This window comes from Dasypus novemcinctus, chromosome 1 (assembly GCF_030445035.2).
Source record: "Dasypus novemcinctus isolate mDasNov1 chromosome 1, mDasNov1.1.hap2, whole genome shotgun sequence".
Classification (NCBI taxonomy): Eukaryota; Metazoa; Chordata; class Mammalia; order Cingulata; family Dasypodidae; genus Dasypus; species Dasypus novemcinctus.
Window position 1 is genome coordinate 62,190,981 of NC_080673.1, and position 16,054 is coordinate 62,207,034.

The window sequence follows — 16,054 nt, forward strand, 5'->3', positions numbered from 1 at the left end:
TGGTAGATTTTTCTAATATTTATGGTGACCAAACAATCCATTTTGCCTGGGTGAGATGCAGGACTTTCAGTGCTAAAACCTAGTAAACCCGGGTGACTTGTCATGCTACTTCTGCAGCCCCTAGACTAAACATCTTTGTTCTCATCTCACGAGCTAGGTAAAACTACCATCTATCTACTAGAGAGCCTTTCTCAGATATTTAGTCTTGCACCAATTTAAACTCATAGTTTTCTCTTAACTCTATATGAAAATTCCGTATTATATACATATTAAAAAAACAAGCTTTCATTGGTTTTCCCTACTTAAAACTCTTTCCTTCATCATTGTCCTTATCTTTCATGCCTCTTGACTGCCATACGGATCTCCCCTTATTTCCCTGAAAAAAATAACAACTACCTGAAAAAACTCACTAAATTTAAGCCTCTAATTCCACCTTTAGCATCTTTAGCATCTTTAACATTGCACCTGTTTAAAAAGAAGGGGAATCATTTATTTTATCCAAAGCTAATCACTTCATCTGTGGGTTAAGTCAGTTGCATCCTGCTTTTCTCAACCTTACTTCCAACTGGCCACCAAATTCAATTTTCCCTCCCTTTACATTAGTTTTGTAACCTATCCAATTTTATTCATACCTAATGTCAATATCTGTTTTTTGAACATTACAGTAACCACGTAACTATTTATCTTATCTTTAATATGATTACTTTCCAAATGACATATAACATGGAGCTTAGGAGATCTTTAAAAATGCAAAGTGATTACATATCTACCATTGAATCAAAATGATTCCAAGGCTTTTCAACTTCTGATTATTCTTAACATAAAACTCCATATCATCATCATGGCCTGCAGTGGCTAACATTATCTATCCCAGGCTTTCTTGTCCAGTTTTATTTCTTACTCTTATTCTGTGCTCCAGGAATACCTACCTATTCTTGTATTTCCTGGAACTAGCATGCTGACACTTTGCTTACAGAACTTCCACATGCTGTTTCTATATCACCAAACAGCCATTCTTTAACCTGAAACTACTATTCATCCTTCATATTTCACTTTAAACATTATGCTTTAGGATTTTTTTTTTCTTAGAGTCTTAGAGACAGGTTAGGAACTCATGTTATTTGCTCTCTTAGCACCATGTATTTTCCCATCAAAGAAAGCATCTATCACAGATTTATCTCAGTGTTTCTTACTTCTCCATGAATTCTTCAAGGAACCTTGTCTTTCCTTTTCATAACTCAGTCCTTGAGACATAAGACATGAGCCGTACATATTTTCAAATAAATTAAATGAATAACTGAACTTAAATTTTAAAACTTCTCTTTTGGCATATGTTTTTATTTGTTACCAGAAATGTGTTGCACATAGTTTGTGGATATTGCAAGTGGCCTGCAACCATTAGGAAAGTCAGTACATGCATTTTTCCAACCTGGATAACCCACTGGCAAAGACAAACACATGATTATGTGTAAGCAACATCTATATTTATATGAAATTAAAAACAGAGTGCTTTATGTTCTTAGAGTCATTGGCTTACTACCTTGTGGTTGCTTGAGTCAGTGTTAAAGGGAGCATGACCACGTTGTAGAAAAGGGTCAGTGTGTGAGATTCAAAGATGTCTCAAATGCTGAAGTTTTACTACCTTGCATTTAAATATATATTATAGAAGGATTAAGATAATTTCAAAATAAAAGAAGATTACCTAACTTTTGATTAACTTGTAGATGCCTGAAAGAATACTGACAGGTCACATAAAACACAGGTGGTTAAAAATAAAGAGTTGATGTGGGTTTTGAAAAAGAACATCACAATGTTGGGTTGCAGTTCAAAGAGTCAGGGATGTTTCTCTTATATCAATCTATGTCCTACTTCCTATTGGATCTAAAATAAGCCATAATTTTAGACCAGGATTGCTATTATTTAAATTTATTAACAGCAAGCTTTTCAATTAAACTCTTTTAACTGATATTGCCCACTGTTGATTCTAATATATCCCATACTCCTTTGATTTGGACATGTCTTTTGGTGAGCAGGAGTAGTATAATTGATTAGTCTTTGCCTCTGAGAGGAAATCATTTTGTTCCCCTTCTATATGAATATGCACATATTTGAATTGGTCCATGATGTTTTAGATGATTTTTAAACAGATTTAGGCATTTTCCTTTAAAAAATAAACATCGGAAAAGAGAAGGAATTTAATACTTGAAATTACTATAAAAGGCTCATCAGATTTGATCACATCAATATGTACACATCTATCAGATATGTTATTATATTTATTATTATCTCTAAACCATGAAAAGCACATAAGGCATACAATGTTTCCTTTAGCTATTAAATACATTTTGTTTAGCTATCTTTACTAAAAAGATTTTATTTTGTAAATTTGGCCTATAAAATATATAAATATTTGTCTTTAGTGGCAGAAAATCTACATAGGAATATGAAAGAAATTTAATATTTGCCCATATCTCATACACAATACATACACATACACTGGCCATAATATTTTAATTCCACAAAATCCAAAGTGAGCTTAAGGTTACATTTTTTAAAAGTTATGAATTTGGCAATAAAATTTCAATTGCATGTAGGAATGTACCCTTTTAGGTTATGAATTTGACAATCAAAATTTTCGAGTGCTATTGGGGCAGCAATATGAAACAGGGAGAGAGTTTAAAAGCTGAGAAAGATTGCTGCCTTGGGTGGTTTTATCTTTGCCATTTGTTGGCTTTGTGACTTTGAGCAAAGCATTTTATATATCTTGCTTTACATTTCCCATCCATACAAATGATGAATAACCATGATTACTCTATGAAATTTAATTGCTAGTTTCTTACAAAGATAAAATTAATATGATGTTGTATATGGTATCAGTAAAACAATAAAATATAAGGTGCTTGTGTTTGTTGGTTAAAACTTTTATGGAACTATCTCCTCCCACCCATAGTTTTCTGAAAGTAAAGCAATTTTCTAGCAGTTTCCTGGTAGTGAAATGTTTTGGTTTATTGTTACATTTAATAGTAGCCTTCAGCATTCCATATTTAAGCTTAATATTTTAGGCCATCCTGGATTTTGGTTTCTGTTCTGATACTCCTTAAAGCAGTAAAACCTGGAGTTCAAGTTTCTTGGGTTAGAATAATGCCCTTTGGACAAAGGCAAAATTTCAGGAATACTTTAGTGCTTTGGATTTTGTTTTCACTTGGATTTGGGACTGAAAAACTCTATTTTGTCATCTCTTCATTTGACAATATTTTTATGCATTTTATTGTTTTTTTTTTCTTAGTTTGCTAGGACTCTTATAACCAAATACTACAAATTATATGGCTTAAAACAATAGACATTTTCTCTCCCTGTTCTGAAGGATAGACATCAGAAATCTGCGGGAAAGAATCCATCCTTGCCTCTTTCTAGATGTTGGTGGTTTGTCAGCAATTCTTGAGCGTCAGCTTCTGTTTTAGTTGTCATATGGCTTTCTTCTCAATGTCTGTCTGTGTCCAATTCTCCCCTTCCTATAAAGACATCAGTCAAATTGGGCTAGAGTTCGCCCTAATCCTGTTTGGCCTCATATTAATCAAACAAATCTTCAGATACCCTATTTCCAAGGACACCTTCACAGGACTAGGAGTTGGGATTTAGCATGTCCTTTAAGAAATACAGTTCAACCCATAATAATTTTCAGCAGAAGAGGCAATTCTAATACCCAGCTAGCCATATTCTAATGACTATAACAGACATTTTCTCAAAACGGAATGCTTTATGTATATTCACTTTTTATTTTATACTCCAAAAGTAATAAAAGTGCTTTGAGAATTGTATATGGTCTCCTGTTTCATAGTCTTAGTGTATCTTTGTCAGATTAGGTTATAGGCCAGGCAACACTTCCTGAATCAGGAAATGCATTCGTTTTGCTTGGAATAACAATTATGAGTGACACAGGTGAAGAATTAGGAAATGGAAGAGGTAAGAATAATTTGTATGTCAGAGGCATATTTCACTGTTTTTTTCCTCAGGAAATTAGATGTAATTAATTCCTTAAATGAGCAAAAGGGGCTATTTTTGAGCTAACATTAGAATACCTTAAAATATTTTCATATATGCAATAAATATTTGCATTGTTCCAGACACTGTTTTAGGAATTCTTAATACATGGTTAACAAGATTCCTACTCTCATGACTTTACAATCTGTTGGGGAAAGATGATAGCATATAAGCAAATATGTAAATAATATTTTCAAATAGAAATAAAAGATTATGAAGGAAATTAATCAGTGTATTTTATGAAAAAGTGACTAGAGGGGAAGCCTAATTTAGATGGGATGGATATATTATTTTGAAGTGAGTGACATGAATAGCTGTTGTAAGATTTTTCAGGCAGCAGGATCAGCAACTAGAAAGTCCTGAAGCTGATTGATGTACTAGAGGATTATACAGTAAAACCTTAGGCTTGGAGGTCAGTAGGCTGAGGAGAGAGATGAGCTAAGTGTTCAAAGACTGCTCCATCCTGTACTTCATAGACTATCTTAAAAATCTAAATCTGATTCCAGTTTCAGTGGATGGTTTCAAGCAGGCAAGAAATCTGATGTGATTTATGATACAGAAAGAGATCACCCTCACTGTATGTAGAAAAGTGATTACAGGGGAGATATTTTGGAAGCAGAAAGACTAGTCTTCAGGCTGCTTTTGGCCAGAGATGTTTAGGGTTTAAAATGAATCAGTGTCAGGTTTCTTCTCAACAGAAGAAAGACTAGGTTTGGGAAAATTTTGAGCAGATAGAATACACAGGACTTAGTTATGGATTATGTGTGAAGAGGTATATATGACTTAGTGATTTTGGCTCTCATGACTGGGTTAAATTCAGCACAATTTACAGTGATTGAGAAATTATGAGAAGGAACAGGTTGGTGTGTATTTGAGGAGGTGGAAAAAGAGAGATGAAGTAATTATTTTGAGATTTGTGTTGGAGTTACCTATTGGACATTCAAGACAATTGGACATTATCCAAATAACACATCAGTCATTTGGATGTAGAGAGGCAATCTTCCTTGGTAGAAAACACATGTTTTAATCAGAGTAACATTTAAATAACATAATTTCAGCTCACCAACTATGAAATCTTAACCAACATATATCCTTTGACCTCAACATTCTTCTCTATTCAAATGGATTAGCAATACTAAATTATTGGGTTGATTTATGAATTACAGATAATTCAGTGCTTTATCCACATTTGTTATTTGAAAGCTGTTTGTTATGATCTTTATCATATATGGACTTTAGTGTGAGAGAGATTATTTTGTTTTAATCTATGGATTTGAATGAAGTATAATGTAGAAACCAAGTGAAAAAAATACATTGAAGCAGAAAGAGGTTGAGAAAGAAACTAGGAGGGAAGGATGTTCTGGAAAAAAGAGAATAGGGAGTTTAAGAAGGAAATCGCAGTCAGTTCTTGCAGAGAAGATAACAAAGGAATAGGAAAATGTCAAAAAAATAGAGTAAAATGGTGGTCATTATTGACCTTGTCAAGAATGGCTTCACCAGGGACAAAAACCTTAGAGAAAGAGGAATACCTCTTCTATTTTAAGAGGTGTAAAAACATAATTATATGGGCAGCATTAGTTTAGATTGTCAGTTGAAGAAACAAAGTAGAAATAAATTATTATTTTCTTAAGTAGGAGACAAAGTTCATGTACTTAGAGTGAGGGTGAATCAGTTAGGATAAGGTACTTGATGGGAGAGATGGCAGTTTGGAATAACTGCAGAAAGCTCTACCTCTCCAGAATCACATGCTAAATAAAGAAGTTAAAAAAAATTGTTTACAAAATTTTAATATATCTGGCACTATGTTCTTAAGTTATTATCGTATGTATATGAAATTAGGGCACAAGAAAGGTATAATACTGAAAATAAATATAATTCACTATCTTCTGTATATATTAAATTGTGGTTCACACATTTTGCTCAAAGAGAAAGAATAATTTCATAAATTTCTGAACCACAAGACATGCTGTTTTATTAATTAGTGTACAAGGAATTGTTAGGTTAGATGATTATGTTCAATTAAATATAATGAATATAATTAATGTAGCTGCTGTTTTAGGTTCTTGAGTTAATAGTGCCATTAAATGCTGCTGTTTTTGTTATGGTGGTTATTATTGTTATAATAGAATACCAAACTTTGAAATGATAGGAGAGCTAAAAGTTTGACTACTTTTTTATAGCAATATTTGATTTTGTATATTTATTTTTGGCTGTCCTTTAAATAGCAGATCCTAACTTAAACACATTATGCAGTTATAGCTTTCTAAGCCATTACATTAACCACTTGAAAACATTTTTTTCTTATCTATTAAGAAAGAGTAGTCTTAAAATTGAAAAATGGCTATCAAAATGTATTTGGAAGATGAGCATACATGCCTTTTAATGATCTGAAATGAGAAAACATATTCATTTAATTCCTAAACAAATTTGTTAATCATCTTTAACATACCAAATAGTTTGAATAAGGTGATTTTCCTTAAGTGCTTTTGTATTTTATTTCTACTGAAAAAACAATTACCATATACTAGACCTCAGTGACAGTGCACAATAAAATTTTAATAATTATAATTTGTTTTCCTTCCTATTCATTCTACAAGTCATATTAATGAATATTTAAGTATCGATAAATGAAAATCCTTCTCATAGCTTTAAGCAATGCTGTTAAAAAGCACATGATCTACATTTCTTGAATCATTTATATTATAAAGAATAAATAAAACAGTTTTAACATAAATTAGAAATCTATCTTTGATTCTAAGCTATCACTGCATTATGTTACCTTGGAGGAATGTAAAAGAATTTTTCATTAAAATTTATTTTATATCGATGCTCCATTTTAGATATGAACATGCATAATAACCTATATTTTCTTTTCTATCATTCTAGTCATAAAGCACATAGGGCACTTGGTTTCTGTTGTAAAAGTTAACTGAATTTTCTACTTAAAAGCACTTTGAAGCAATTAAAGTACCCCATAAATATTTACTTACTTTTAAAAGCCATTTTTTATTAGTAGACATTTGCAGTTTTTCCCCAATATTTTTTAAATTTATATTGGACGTTTTTAACTGGTGTCTTAGCTTCCAGTTTTGTAATTTACTACCTGAATAAGGAAGATGGTTGTCTTTGGTGGGTTTGCTACGGGGAATTCTGGTTTATTAACCAGATATATCCTCCCTAACCAGGAGGAAGATGCAGTTCCTATGGTTTTCTTTCAGCAAAAGTAAAACGTAACTAACTTTGGGGAGGAATATCTTGAGTTCTTCAATTGTAAAAACGTACCACTCTAATGATGGATGTTGTTAATGTGGGTAAATGTGTGAGGGTTAGGGAGCAGGGTTTATGGGAAACCCCTGTACTTTTTATGTAACATTTATGCCATCTCTAAAAAATTAAGAAGTATACATATATGTGTATACATATATATATGAAGGGTTATTAACATTGGATAGATGCAGGAGTGCCCCAGTGGGCTCCAGTTTATTCTTTCCTCCATTCCTGGTCCAACTTGTCTTTCACTTCTCATTCAGGTGTTTGGCTGGAAACCACAGATCAGATGCACAGAGACAGCACCTTCCCCAAAGGGGGTAGTTTCCATAGAATTCACCATGAACTACTCTCTTTTCGTGGTCCTACTTTGGTGGTTTCTTGTGTTTCCTTTCAAGCGTCCACCATTCTACTCATACCTTTGCTGTTTTTCTGACCTCTCAACTCTTCTTTCCAAATCTTCTCTTCCCCAGGGCCTCCATATTTGTGAAAGGTCTAAGTTCTACAACAAATTCTTCCTCTTCTATCCTCCCCAAAAATAAAGAGTTTTGGTGTAGTATTTTGTAAAGGCACTCTAAAATCAGTTAATACCACTGATAGATAGATATCCAGGTTCTGTGACTTGCCCAGTTCTGCCCTTATCCTTTACCTGTAAGAAAGAAACTAAAGATCTTATGTCCTGAATATCCTTTCTATAAAATGAAAGAGTTGCACAAAAGCTGTGTTTTTCAGACTATGCTATTTTCATCCCTTCAGGTAGGGCCACTGCATATGGTTGTGTAAAGTGTAAATGCAGGGTGTCATTGACAACCTATTCTGCTCACAGACCCATGGTCTGAGTGTAATTTAGGGAAGAGTTGACTATAGGTCCAAGTAGTAAACTTCAGTACCCCAAGCCACAGATGGTTTATTAGATTGAAACTGCTGATTCCTGAATTTACTGATTGTAAAACCCATCTAGATCTACTTTTTTGGTGTGGAAAGAATAAAAATTACTGATGCAAATTTTTATTGTTGTAGTTTTTATTTTTTCTTGAGTTAGCTCTGCTAGTTATATTTTACCAGAAACTTACCTATTACTTTTTGTTTTAAATTTCTTCAAGAATGATTTCTTATGATTTTAATAACTACAGCACCTATTGGCAAATTTCCATTTCAATTCCTAATATGGCTTATATGTTCTCTTTAGGTTCTTGCTTGATACTGTCAGAGATTGGTCAAGTTCATTAGTATTTTAAAAAGGATCAGTTTTCTCTCTTGTTGAGCCTTTTTACTTATATTTATTATTATATTATTTTAAATTGATAATATTATTACTAAGTACTGTTTTATTATTTTTTCTTATTAGTACATCAGTTGCATTTTATCTAATTTGTTTTCTAATTTCCCAATTTTCTAACTTCAACCTTTTTACATTTTTAAATGTAAACATATTATGTCATGAATTGTCTTCCATGTCTAGCATTAGGTATATTTCACAAGTTTTAATAAATATTATTGACACTTTTGATTTCTTCTTTGGCCCATGGATGGAAATTTTTAAATGGTTATGCCATTATTTTTCAACATAATTGTATATTATTTAGTATATGTTGCATAGTATTTACTATAGGTTGTGGAACCTTTGAAATTTGCTGTATGGCACAAAGCTCTGTTGATTTTCTCACCTGTGCTGTAGCACAGCGTATTCCACAAGTGGGTGCTGGATATTGTACACACATACACACACACTAGCAAGCAATTAGCATAGTTGATTGAACCAATGGCTGTGGATGTGTATTTGTATATATGAATGTTCACATTTTACACAAATATTTATATATATATATATTTACATTTGTGGATACATACACATAGACACCCACACGCATACACATTTACATATACACGCTGTGATGGTTAAGTTAATGTGTCAACTCTGCCAGGTAATTGCACCCAGTTGTTTGGTCAAGTAAGCACTGGGCTAACTGTAAGAGAAAGACAGTGAGTTTGCTGCACAGATACTTGAGTACATCTACTTCATTCAAGGAGATTGCCTTCAGCAATGAGTGATGCTTTATCCAATCAGTTGAATGCCTTAAAAGGGGAAGTGATTTCAGTATTCAGAGAGGATTTCCCAGCTCATCTTTGTACAACCAACCTCTCCTAGAAACTCATTAAGAACTTTTATTAGACTTTCATCGTAGGCCCTGGTTTGCAGCCTGTACATCCCCACGGTCATGTGAGAGGCTTATAAAACCTCATTCTACTGACAACTATCTCCTGTTGACTCTGTTTCCCTAGAGAACCCTGACTAATACACATGCATTTACAGTTGTCTATTTTATTAAGATAAAATTTGGATACAGTGAAATATACAAATCTTAAGTGCACAACCTGATGAATTTTTGCATATGTATAGTATGTAACAGCCACTGAAATCAAGATATTAAAAATTTCTTTTACAGGAACTTCTCTGAACTTTTGTTCATGCTGTTGTAGTTCTCAGTAAGTAGCTCTTTTATATTGCTGCATGGTATTTTTTTTTGTATGAAAACAGCTTAATAGTCTGATTCATTTTCCATATCAAGGACATTCATGTTGTTGCCTCATGTTGGCACTTACAAATAAAAGTGCAGTGACTTTTGTGCAATATTTTGTGGATAGAAGTCCTTATTTCTCTAGAACTGAATTGCTGGATCATATGGTACATATTTGTTTGAATTTAGCAGCAATTTCTGGAAGGTTTTGAATTTCTGGAAGTGTTTAAAAACCAGCTACATTAAATATATTTTATATACAGTAACGTTCATGTTTCAAGTGTATCCTTTGATAAGTGTGAAATAGCTATACATGTGTGATATCGTTACCACATCAAATTAATGGCCATATAATCATTATCTGTAAGTTACTCTTGCCACTTTCTAAATACCTTCCCTTTCTTCATACCATCTCACCTGCAAAAATACAAAAATAGTTCATATTTTTAAAAGAATTTTATATTAATGAATTCTTACAATAAGCATTCATGTTTTTAATTTTCTTTCACACATAATAGCTACTTTGAGATCACCCATGTCATTGAACGTATCCACTGTCCATTCATTTTATTACTGGCAACATGCAATTGAATATACATATAATTTGTTTACCCATTTAACCAATGATAGACATTGGGACTGTTTCCAGTTTTTGGCTATTCAGAATAAAGCTGCTATGGATAATTATGTGCAGGTCTTTGTGGATTTATACTTCAACTGCTCTTCAACAATTAGATAGGCATGAGATGACTAGGTCATATGGTAAGTGCATGTTTAACTATTTAAGAAGCTGAAAAATTGTTCTCCCAACTTATTGTACATTTTACAATTCCCAATGGCACTACGTGAAATTCCAGTTTCTCCACATTTTCAATAATAATTGGTATGGTCAACTTTTAAATTTTAGTCATTCTAATAGATGTGTGACTGTATGTCCTTCGAGTTTTCATTTTCATTCCTCCAATGACTAATTCTAAAATGATTTAGTATTTTATGTCCATTTGAAATATATGAGGGTTTCAGTTGTGATTGCAAGTAATTTTGGTTTTGTCGTCTGGGTGGGTGGCTAGTTGTTTTTGAATGTGATTTGGCTTCCATTTTTCTGAGTAGTAATGATGTTTAATGTGTTTTCATAATCTGTGGACTATTAGAATATCCTATTTACAAGATAATTTTCAAATATTTTGCTCACTTTTTAATTGTTTTCTTCTAATAAATTTGTATGATCTCTTTGTTCTAATTATGAATTGTAGGTAGTTTCTTTCCTTTTGTGGCTTACCTTTTCACTTTCTCAATGTTGTTTTTAATAAGCAGATTTTTAGAAAAAAAATGCATAAAGTCAAATTTATCATTTTTTCATTGATAGGAATTTTGTGTCCTGTTTAAGAATACTCAGCCAAACATTGGGCCATGAATATCTCCTATGTTTCCTACTAGAAGCTTTATAGTTTAGTTTCATATTTAGGGTTATGATTCATTTAGAATGAATTTCATTTATTGAAAATATAATCTTTCCTTATTGGATTTCTTAATGCTTTTAAAGAAAACCAACTGGCCATATATGTGATGGTCTGTTTCTCTTAATTTGATCTACTTGTCTGTCCTCAAGTAAATATCACACTGTCTAAATTAATGTGACTTCATAGGAATCGAAATCACATAATATCTTTGTTCATGAGGAATTATTTTCTGTCATTTCCTTCTTTTGTAAATGTTCTTTGTATCCAGGTTTTTGTATCCACATTATGCTGACGTCATAAAAGAAGCTGGGAATTATTTTATACCTTCCTGTCTTCTCATAGAATTTGTATAAAATTATTGTTTCCCACATAAATTTCCCTCTGAGAACTGCTTTTGATGCTTACTCCAATCTATTTGATGGCAATTTATTTTTATTCAGACCAAAAGACTTTGAATTTTATTGAACATTACATAATGCATCAGTATATTAAAATTTTGGTGAGTATGCACTTGACAAGAGTATCATTCTGAAGTTGTTAGCAATTGTGTTCTATATATTCAAATTTGATGAATTTTATTAGTAGTGCTGTGCAAGTCTTCCATAGTCGTCTTATATTTTTCTCTACTTGGTTCTATTAATTACTGTATAAGGGGTATTAAAATCTCCAAATATTATTTAGAATTAGACACTTTCTGCATTTAAATTTTTTTTCATTTATATTGATGTTATGGTGTTAGGGGAAAATACACTTAGAATTGTTAGGTCTTGCTTTTGAATTGGTTCTTAAATTATTGGAAATATCCTTATTTATGGCATTTATATCTGATAATGTCCCTTGTATTATTTACTTTGTCTTACATTATTATATCCATAATGGAATTTTATTATTAGTTTTTGCCTGTCCTATTTTTTCATCTATTTATCTTCAAACTACATGTATTTTTATATTTATAGTGATTATTAAGATAGTCATAAAACATATCATCTTCTATTTATTTTCAATTTCTCCCTATAATTCTTTTGTTTTCCCTTTACTGTTTCTTTTGAATTAAGCAAGTATTTCTATCCTTACTTATCTCCTCCAGTGGTTTGTTAGTCATAACTTCTTGTGTTACTGTGTGATTACTCTAGAGATTGCAATGTTCATTTTAATTTATTACAATGAAGCTTGAATTATTATTTTACGATATCATGAACAATGTGTAAACCTTAAAATAGGGTAAGGGTATTTATCTACTCCTTCGTCCTTTCATCTAATGTTTTATATTTATGTCCACATATGTCCTAAACTCCACAATACATTTTTATTATTGTTGCTCTGAAGAGTCAATTTTATTTTAAAATGTTTTAATAGAGGAGTTTTTTTTAACCATTTACCCATATATTCTCTTTTTTTTCCTGCCCCCCTCCCCCCTCGTTATCTGTTCTCTGTGTGCATTCACTGTGCATTCGTCTGTGTCTGTTGTATTCTCATTAGGTGGCTCCAGGAACCCATCCTGGAACTTTCTGGAGTGGAAGAGAGGTGATCATTCTATTGAATCATCTCAGATCCCTGGTTTGTTGCATCTCATATTGTCTCTTCGCTGTCTCTCTCTTTTTGCTGTGTCATCTTGCTGTGTCAGCTCTCTGTGTGGGCAGCTCCACTCCTGGGCAGGCTGTGCTCCTGCGCAGGGTGAAACTCCTTGTGCAGGGGCACTCCTTGCACAGGGGGCACTCTTTTCTTAAAATGAATGTTTGCTTTCAACTCATTTTCTCAACTTTTTTTTGTCTGAAAATGTCTTTATTTCATCCACATTTTTGAAGCCTTTATTACTTTTTTGCTAATATAGAATTCTAGTTTAGCAAATTTACTTTTTTCCTTTTAGCACTCTGTTAGTTAGCCAAACAGGTGCTGATGCAAACTACCAGAAATCTGTTGGTTTATATAAATGTACTTATTTGGGGTAGGAGCTTACAGATACCAAGCCCTAAAGTGTCCAACTCAAGTTACCATACGAGGACCTTTCTCACACAATGTCTCTTGCCATGTGTTGATGTAAGATGTCAGGTAATGTCTGCGAGGGTTTAGCCTTCCTCTTCCCTCTTAAGACTCTGTGGGTCCAGCTTCTTTGAATCTCAGCTGTCGGTTGGCATAGAGTTCCTCTCTCCTGGGGCTTGTTTCTTTCTGGGCTCAGATGCTCTGTTCTCTTCACAAGGTCACCTGTAAACTGTCAGACTCATCTCTCTTCCCAGGTCACAAGATCCTTTGTGTATCTTCTCTGTCTATCTGCTTCTGTGTGAGAGTCTGTTTCATTACCCACTTAGGGGGCTGGGACGCTACACTGAGTCCCAGTCTAATGAAGTGGTTGAATCAATGCCCTAATCTTAACATACTTTAATCACATGTCTCAACTGAATCTAATAAAATCAAAGAATTATCACACCCAGTGGACCAGTTCAGTTTACTAACATAATCTATATCTTTTCTTTGGAATTTATAAATAATATCAAACTACCACAAGCACTTTGAAGATTTGTTGTACTACAGCACTATTACTGCTCAAAGTTCCACTTGGTAAAATGTCAAGGCTGTCTAACCATTTATAATAGTTTAAGGTTCCTTTCCATTTAAAACCTTAGTTAACTAAACAAAATAGATCATTTTACATTGTGTTATAGTATTTTTGAGATTTTAAGTAATTGGTAACTTGTTTCTTATGTTAGTTGTTTCTGCTGATACTAATTCGCAAAAACTTTTCTCCTTGTTTGTCTTATATTTTCTGATTTTGAAGTCATCATTCTTATAACTTTATCTATGGTAATACTTGAGGTCAAATTCCATACATGATTTTTTTTTAACCCTCAGGTGAAATTGCTTTTGTTCTTGTCAGATTCTTGGGAGCATTGCAAAATAAAAAGTCTTGATACAGCAGTGTAAATTTAAAACTCCATTCTGGTTCTTATTAAAGTGTCTTTTATATCTCAGAGGACTTTTCCTTTTTTTTTTTTTTAACTTTCACCAAGTTCCAAGGCAGTTTTGGTAGTTTCTTTACCATCTGTTTTTTTGGCTACAGGTTTACATCTGTTTTACCTTTTCCCAAGTATGTATCACATTCTTAGATTCCCTTTATGTATGGTATTCTCTAATCCATCTATATTTCACAATTTCCTAATTTTCATACCAAAGAGATATAGCTATTTGGGTTCTACAGATTCCCTGATGATATCTGGCAACTTCATTGCTTAATAACATTTCTCTACCCATGAACCAATATATTCACTGGCCTCTAAGTACTGCCTTTAGAGCCATTAATCTGAAAGCATATTGGATTACTTTACCTAGTATTTTAAACTTTTATATAATCAGATTTTCACATCAGAAATCATCTGAAGAAATGTTCTGATGCTATGAAATTTTAATGCCACAGGAATATATAATTTTAATGTCCCTTCTAAGTCTTTACCAATTATGGAGGCTTCACACTTTTATAACTAGCCATTAATATATAATTAATTGCTTATGGTATAAAATAAATATTTAAGAATTTAAGTCTACATCAATAGCAAAACAAAAGACTAATTCTTCTTTTAGTTAGACTAAATTATTAATGTGTAGATTCATTCACTATAAATGTTTGTTTACTTCACCTCCAACCAACTGATCCATAAAAACAATTATGGGGTTTACTTCTCTGGAAGCCTTATAGCTTTGGCTCCATGACACAAAATAAATCTCAAATAGACTAATAACGCCTTAACTTGGTGCCTTAGCTATAAATATAAAAATGGCTGCAATAACATGTGGTTTATTTGGTTAATGTACAAATTTAGATTTAAAAAAAAATTAAGACATGATATATATACCATATTAAGACATACGTAAATAAAATGCAATAGCCACCAAAAAATTCAATGTATTAATTTAGAATATCTTATTTTTTATTGGTCCTTAATTACTAATTTCCTTTTTGGAATACTTGGTTTTCGAAATGCAGATATGATAAAATGGGTTGGCTTTTAATAATAGGAATTTTATAAATTTATAGCTTATAATTTTGAGGCTGAGAAAAATGTCCAAATCAAGGCATCATCAGGCAATGCTTTCTTTCCATGCACTGGCTGCCAGGGATCCTGGAATCCATTGTCACATGGCAAGGCACATTGAGGTGTCTGTTGGTCTCTCCCTTCTCTTCTAGGTCTCACTGCTTTCAGCTTCTTGCTTCTGTGACTTTCCTTTCCATTGTCTGAACTTCATTCTCTTATAATGAACTCCAGTAAAAGGATTAAGACCTACCCTGAAACCTCCTACAAAGGTGTGTCAGTGGTTTCCTGTCCTTGGACACGTAAGAATTAGAGGCAAAAAGATGTGTACTTGGAAAAGTCTAGAGCCCCCTTGCTCCCCACAGGCTCAAGATCATTCTTTCCCACAAAAAACGAAACAAAACAAAACAAAAAAACCTACCCTGAGTGAGGTGGCTCATATCTTAAGGTAAGATCATGTTTAACTAATGAGTCTACTTACAATGGGTTCACATCCAAAGGAATGGATTAACTTAAGAACATACTTTCCTGGGGACCATACAGTTTCAAACCATTACAATGATCCTTACATTAAATCCAATCAAATATTGTATAGTATTAAATATATCTTATATGGCTTTGTAATATTACATTTTATAAATGTAGTATCAGTCTTCATGCATGAAAAAATTAGGTGTATAGTAAATTACAAAGATGTTGTATAAAACTGACATCACCACTATTTTTTCTGCATCTTATTCTCTTT

At 32.7% G+C, this 16,054-nt stretch overlaps 1 non-coding gene across 1 annotated transcript; it reads left to right on the forward strand.

The window, feature by feature from the left end:
• The first annotated feature begins 15,568 nt into the window (after positions 1–15,568).
• On the forward strand, positions 15,569–15,700 carry LOC111765649 (small nucleolar RNA SNORA38). The gene has a single exon (XR_002797942.1). It is a non-coding gene; the product is annotated as a small nucleolar RNA SNORA38 (small nucleolar RNA).
• Positions 15,701–16,054: the final 354 nt, after the last annotated feature.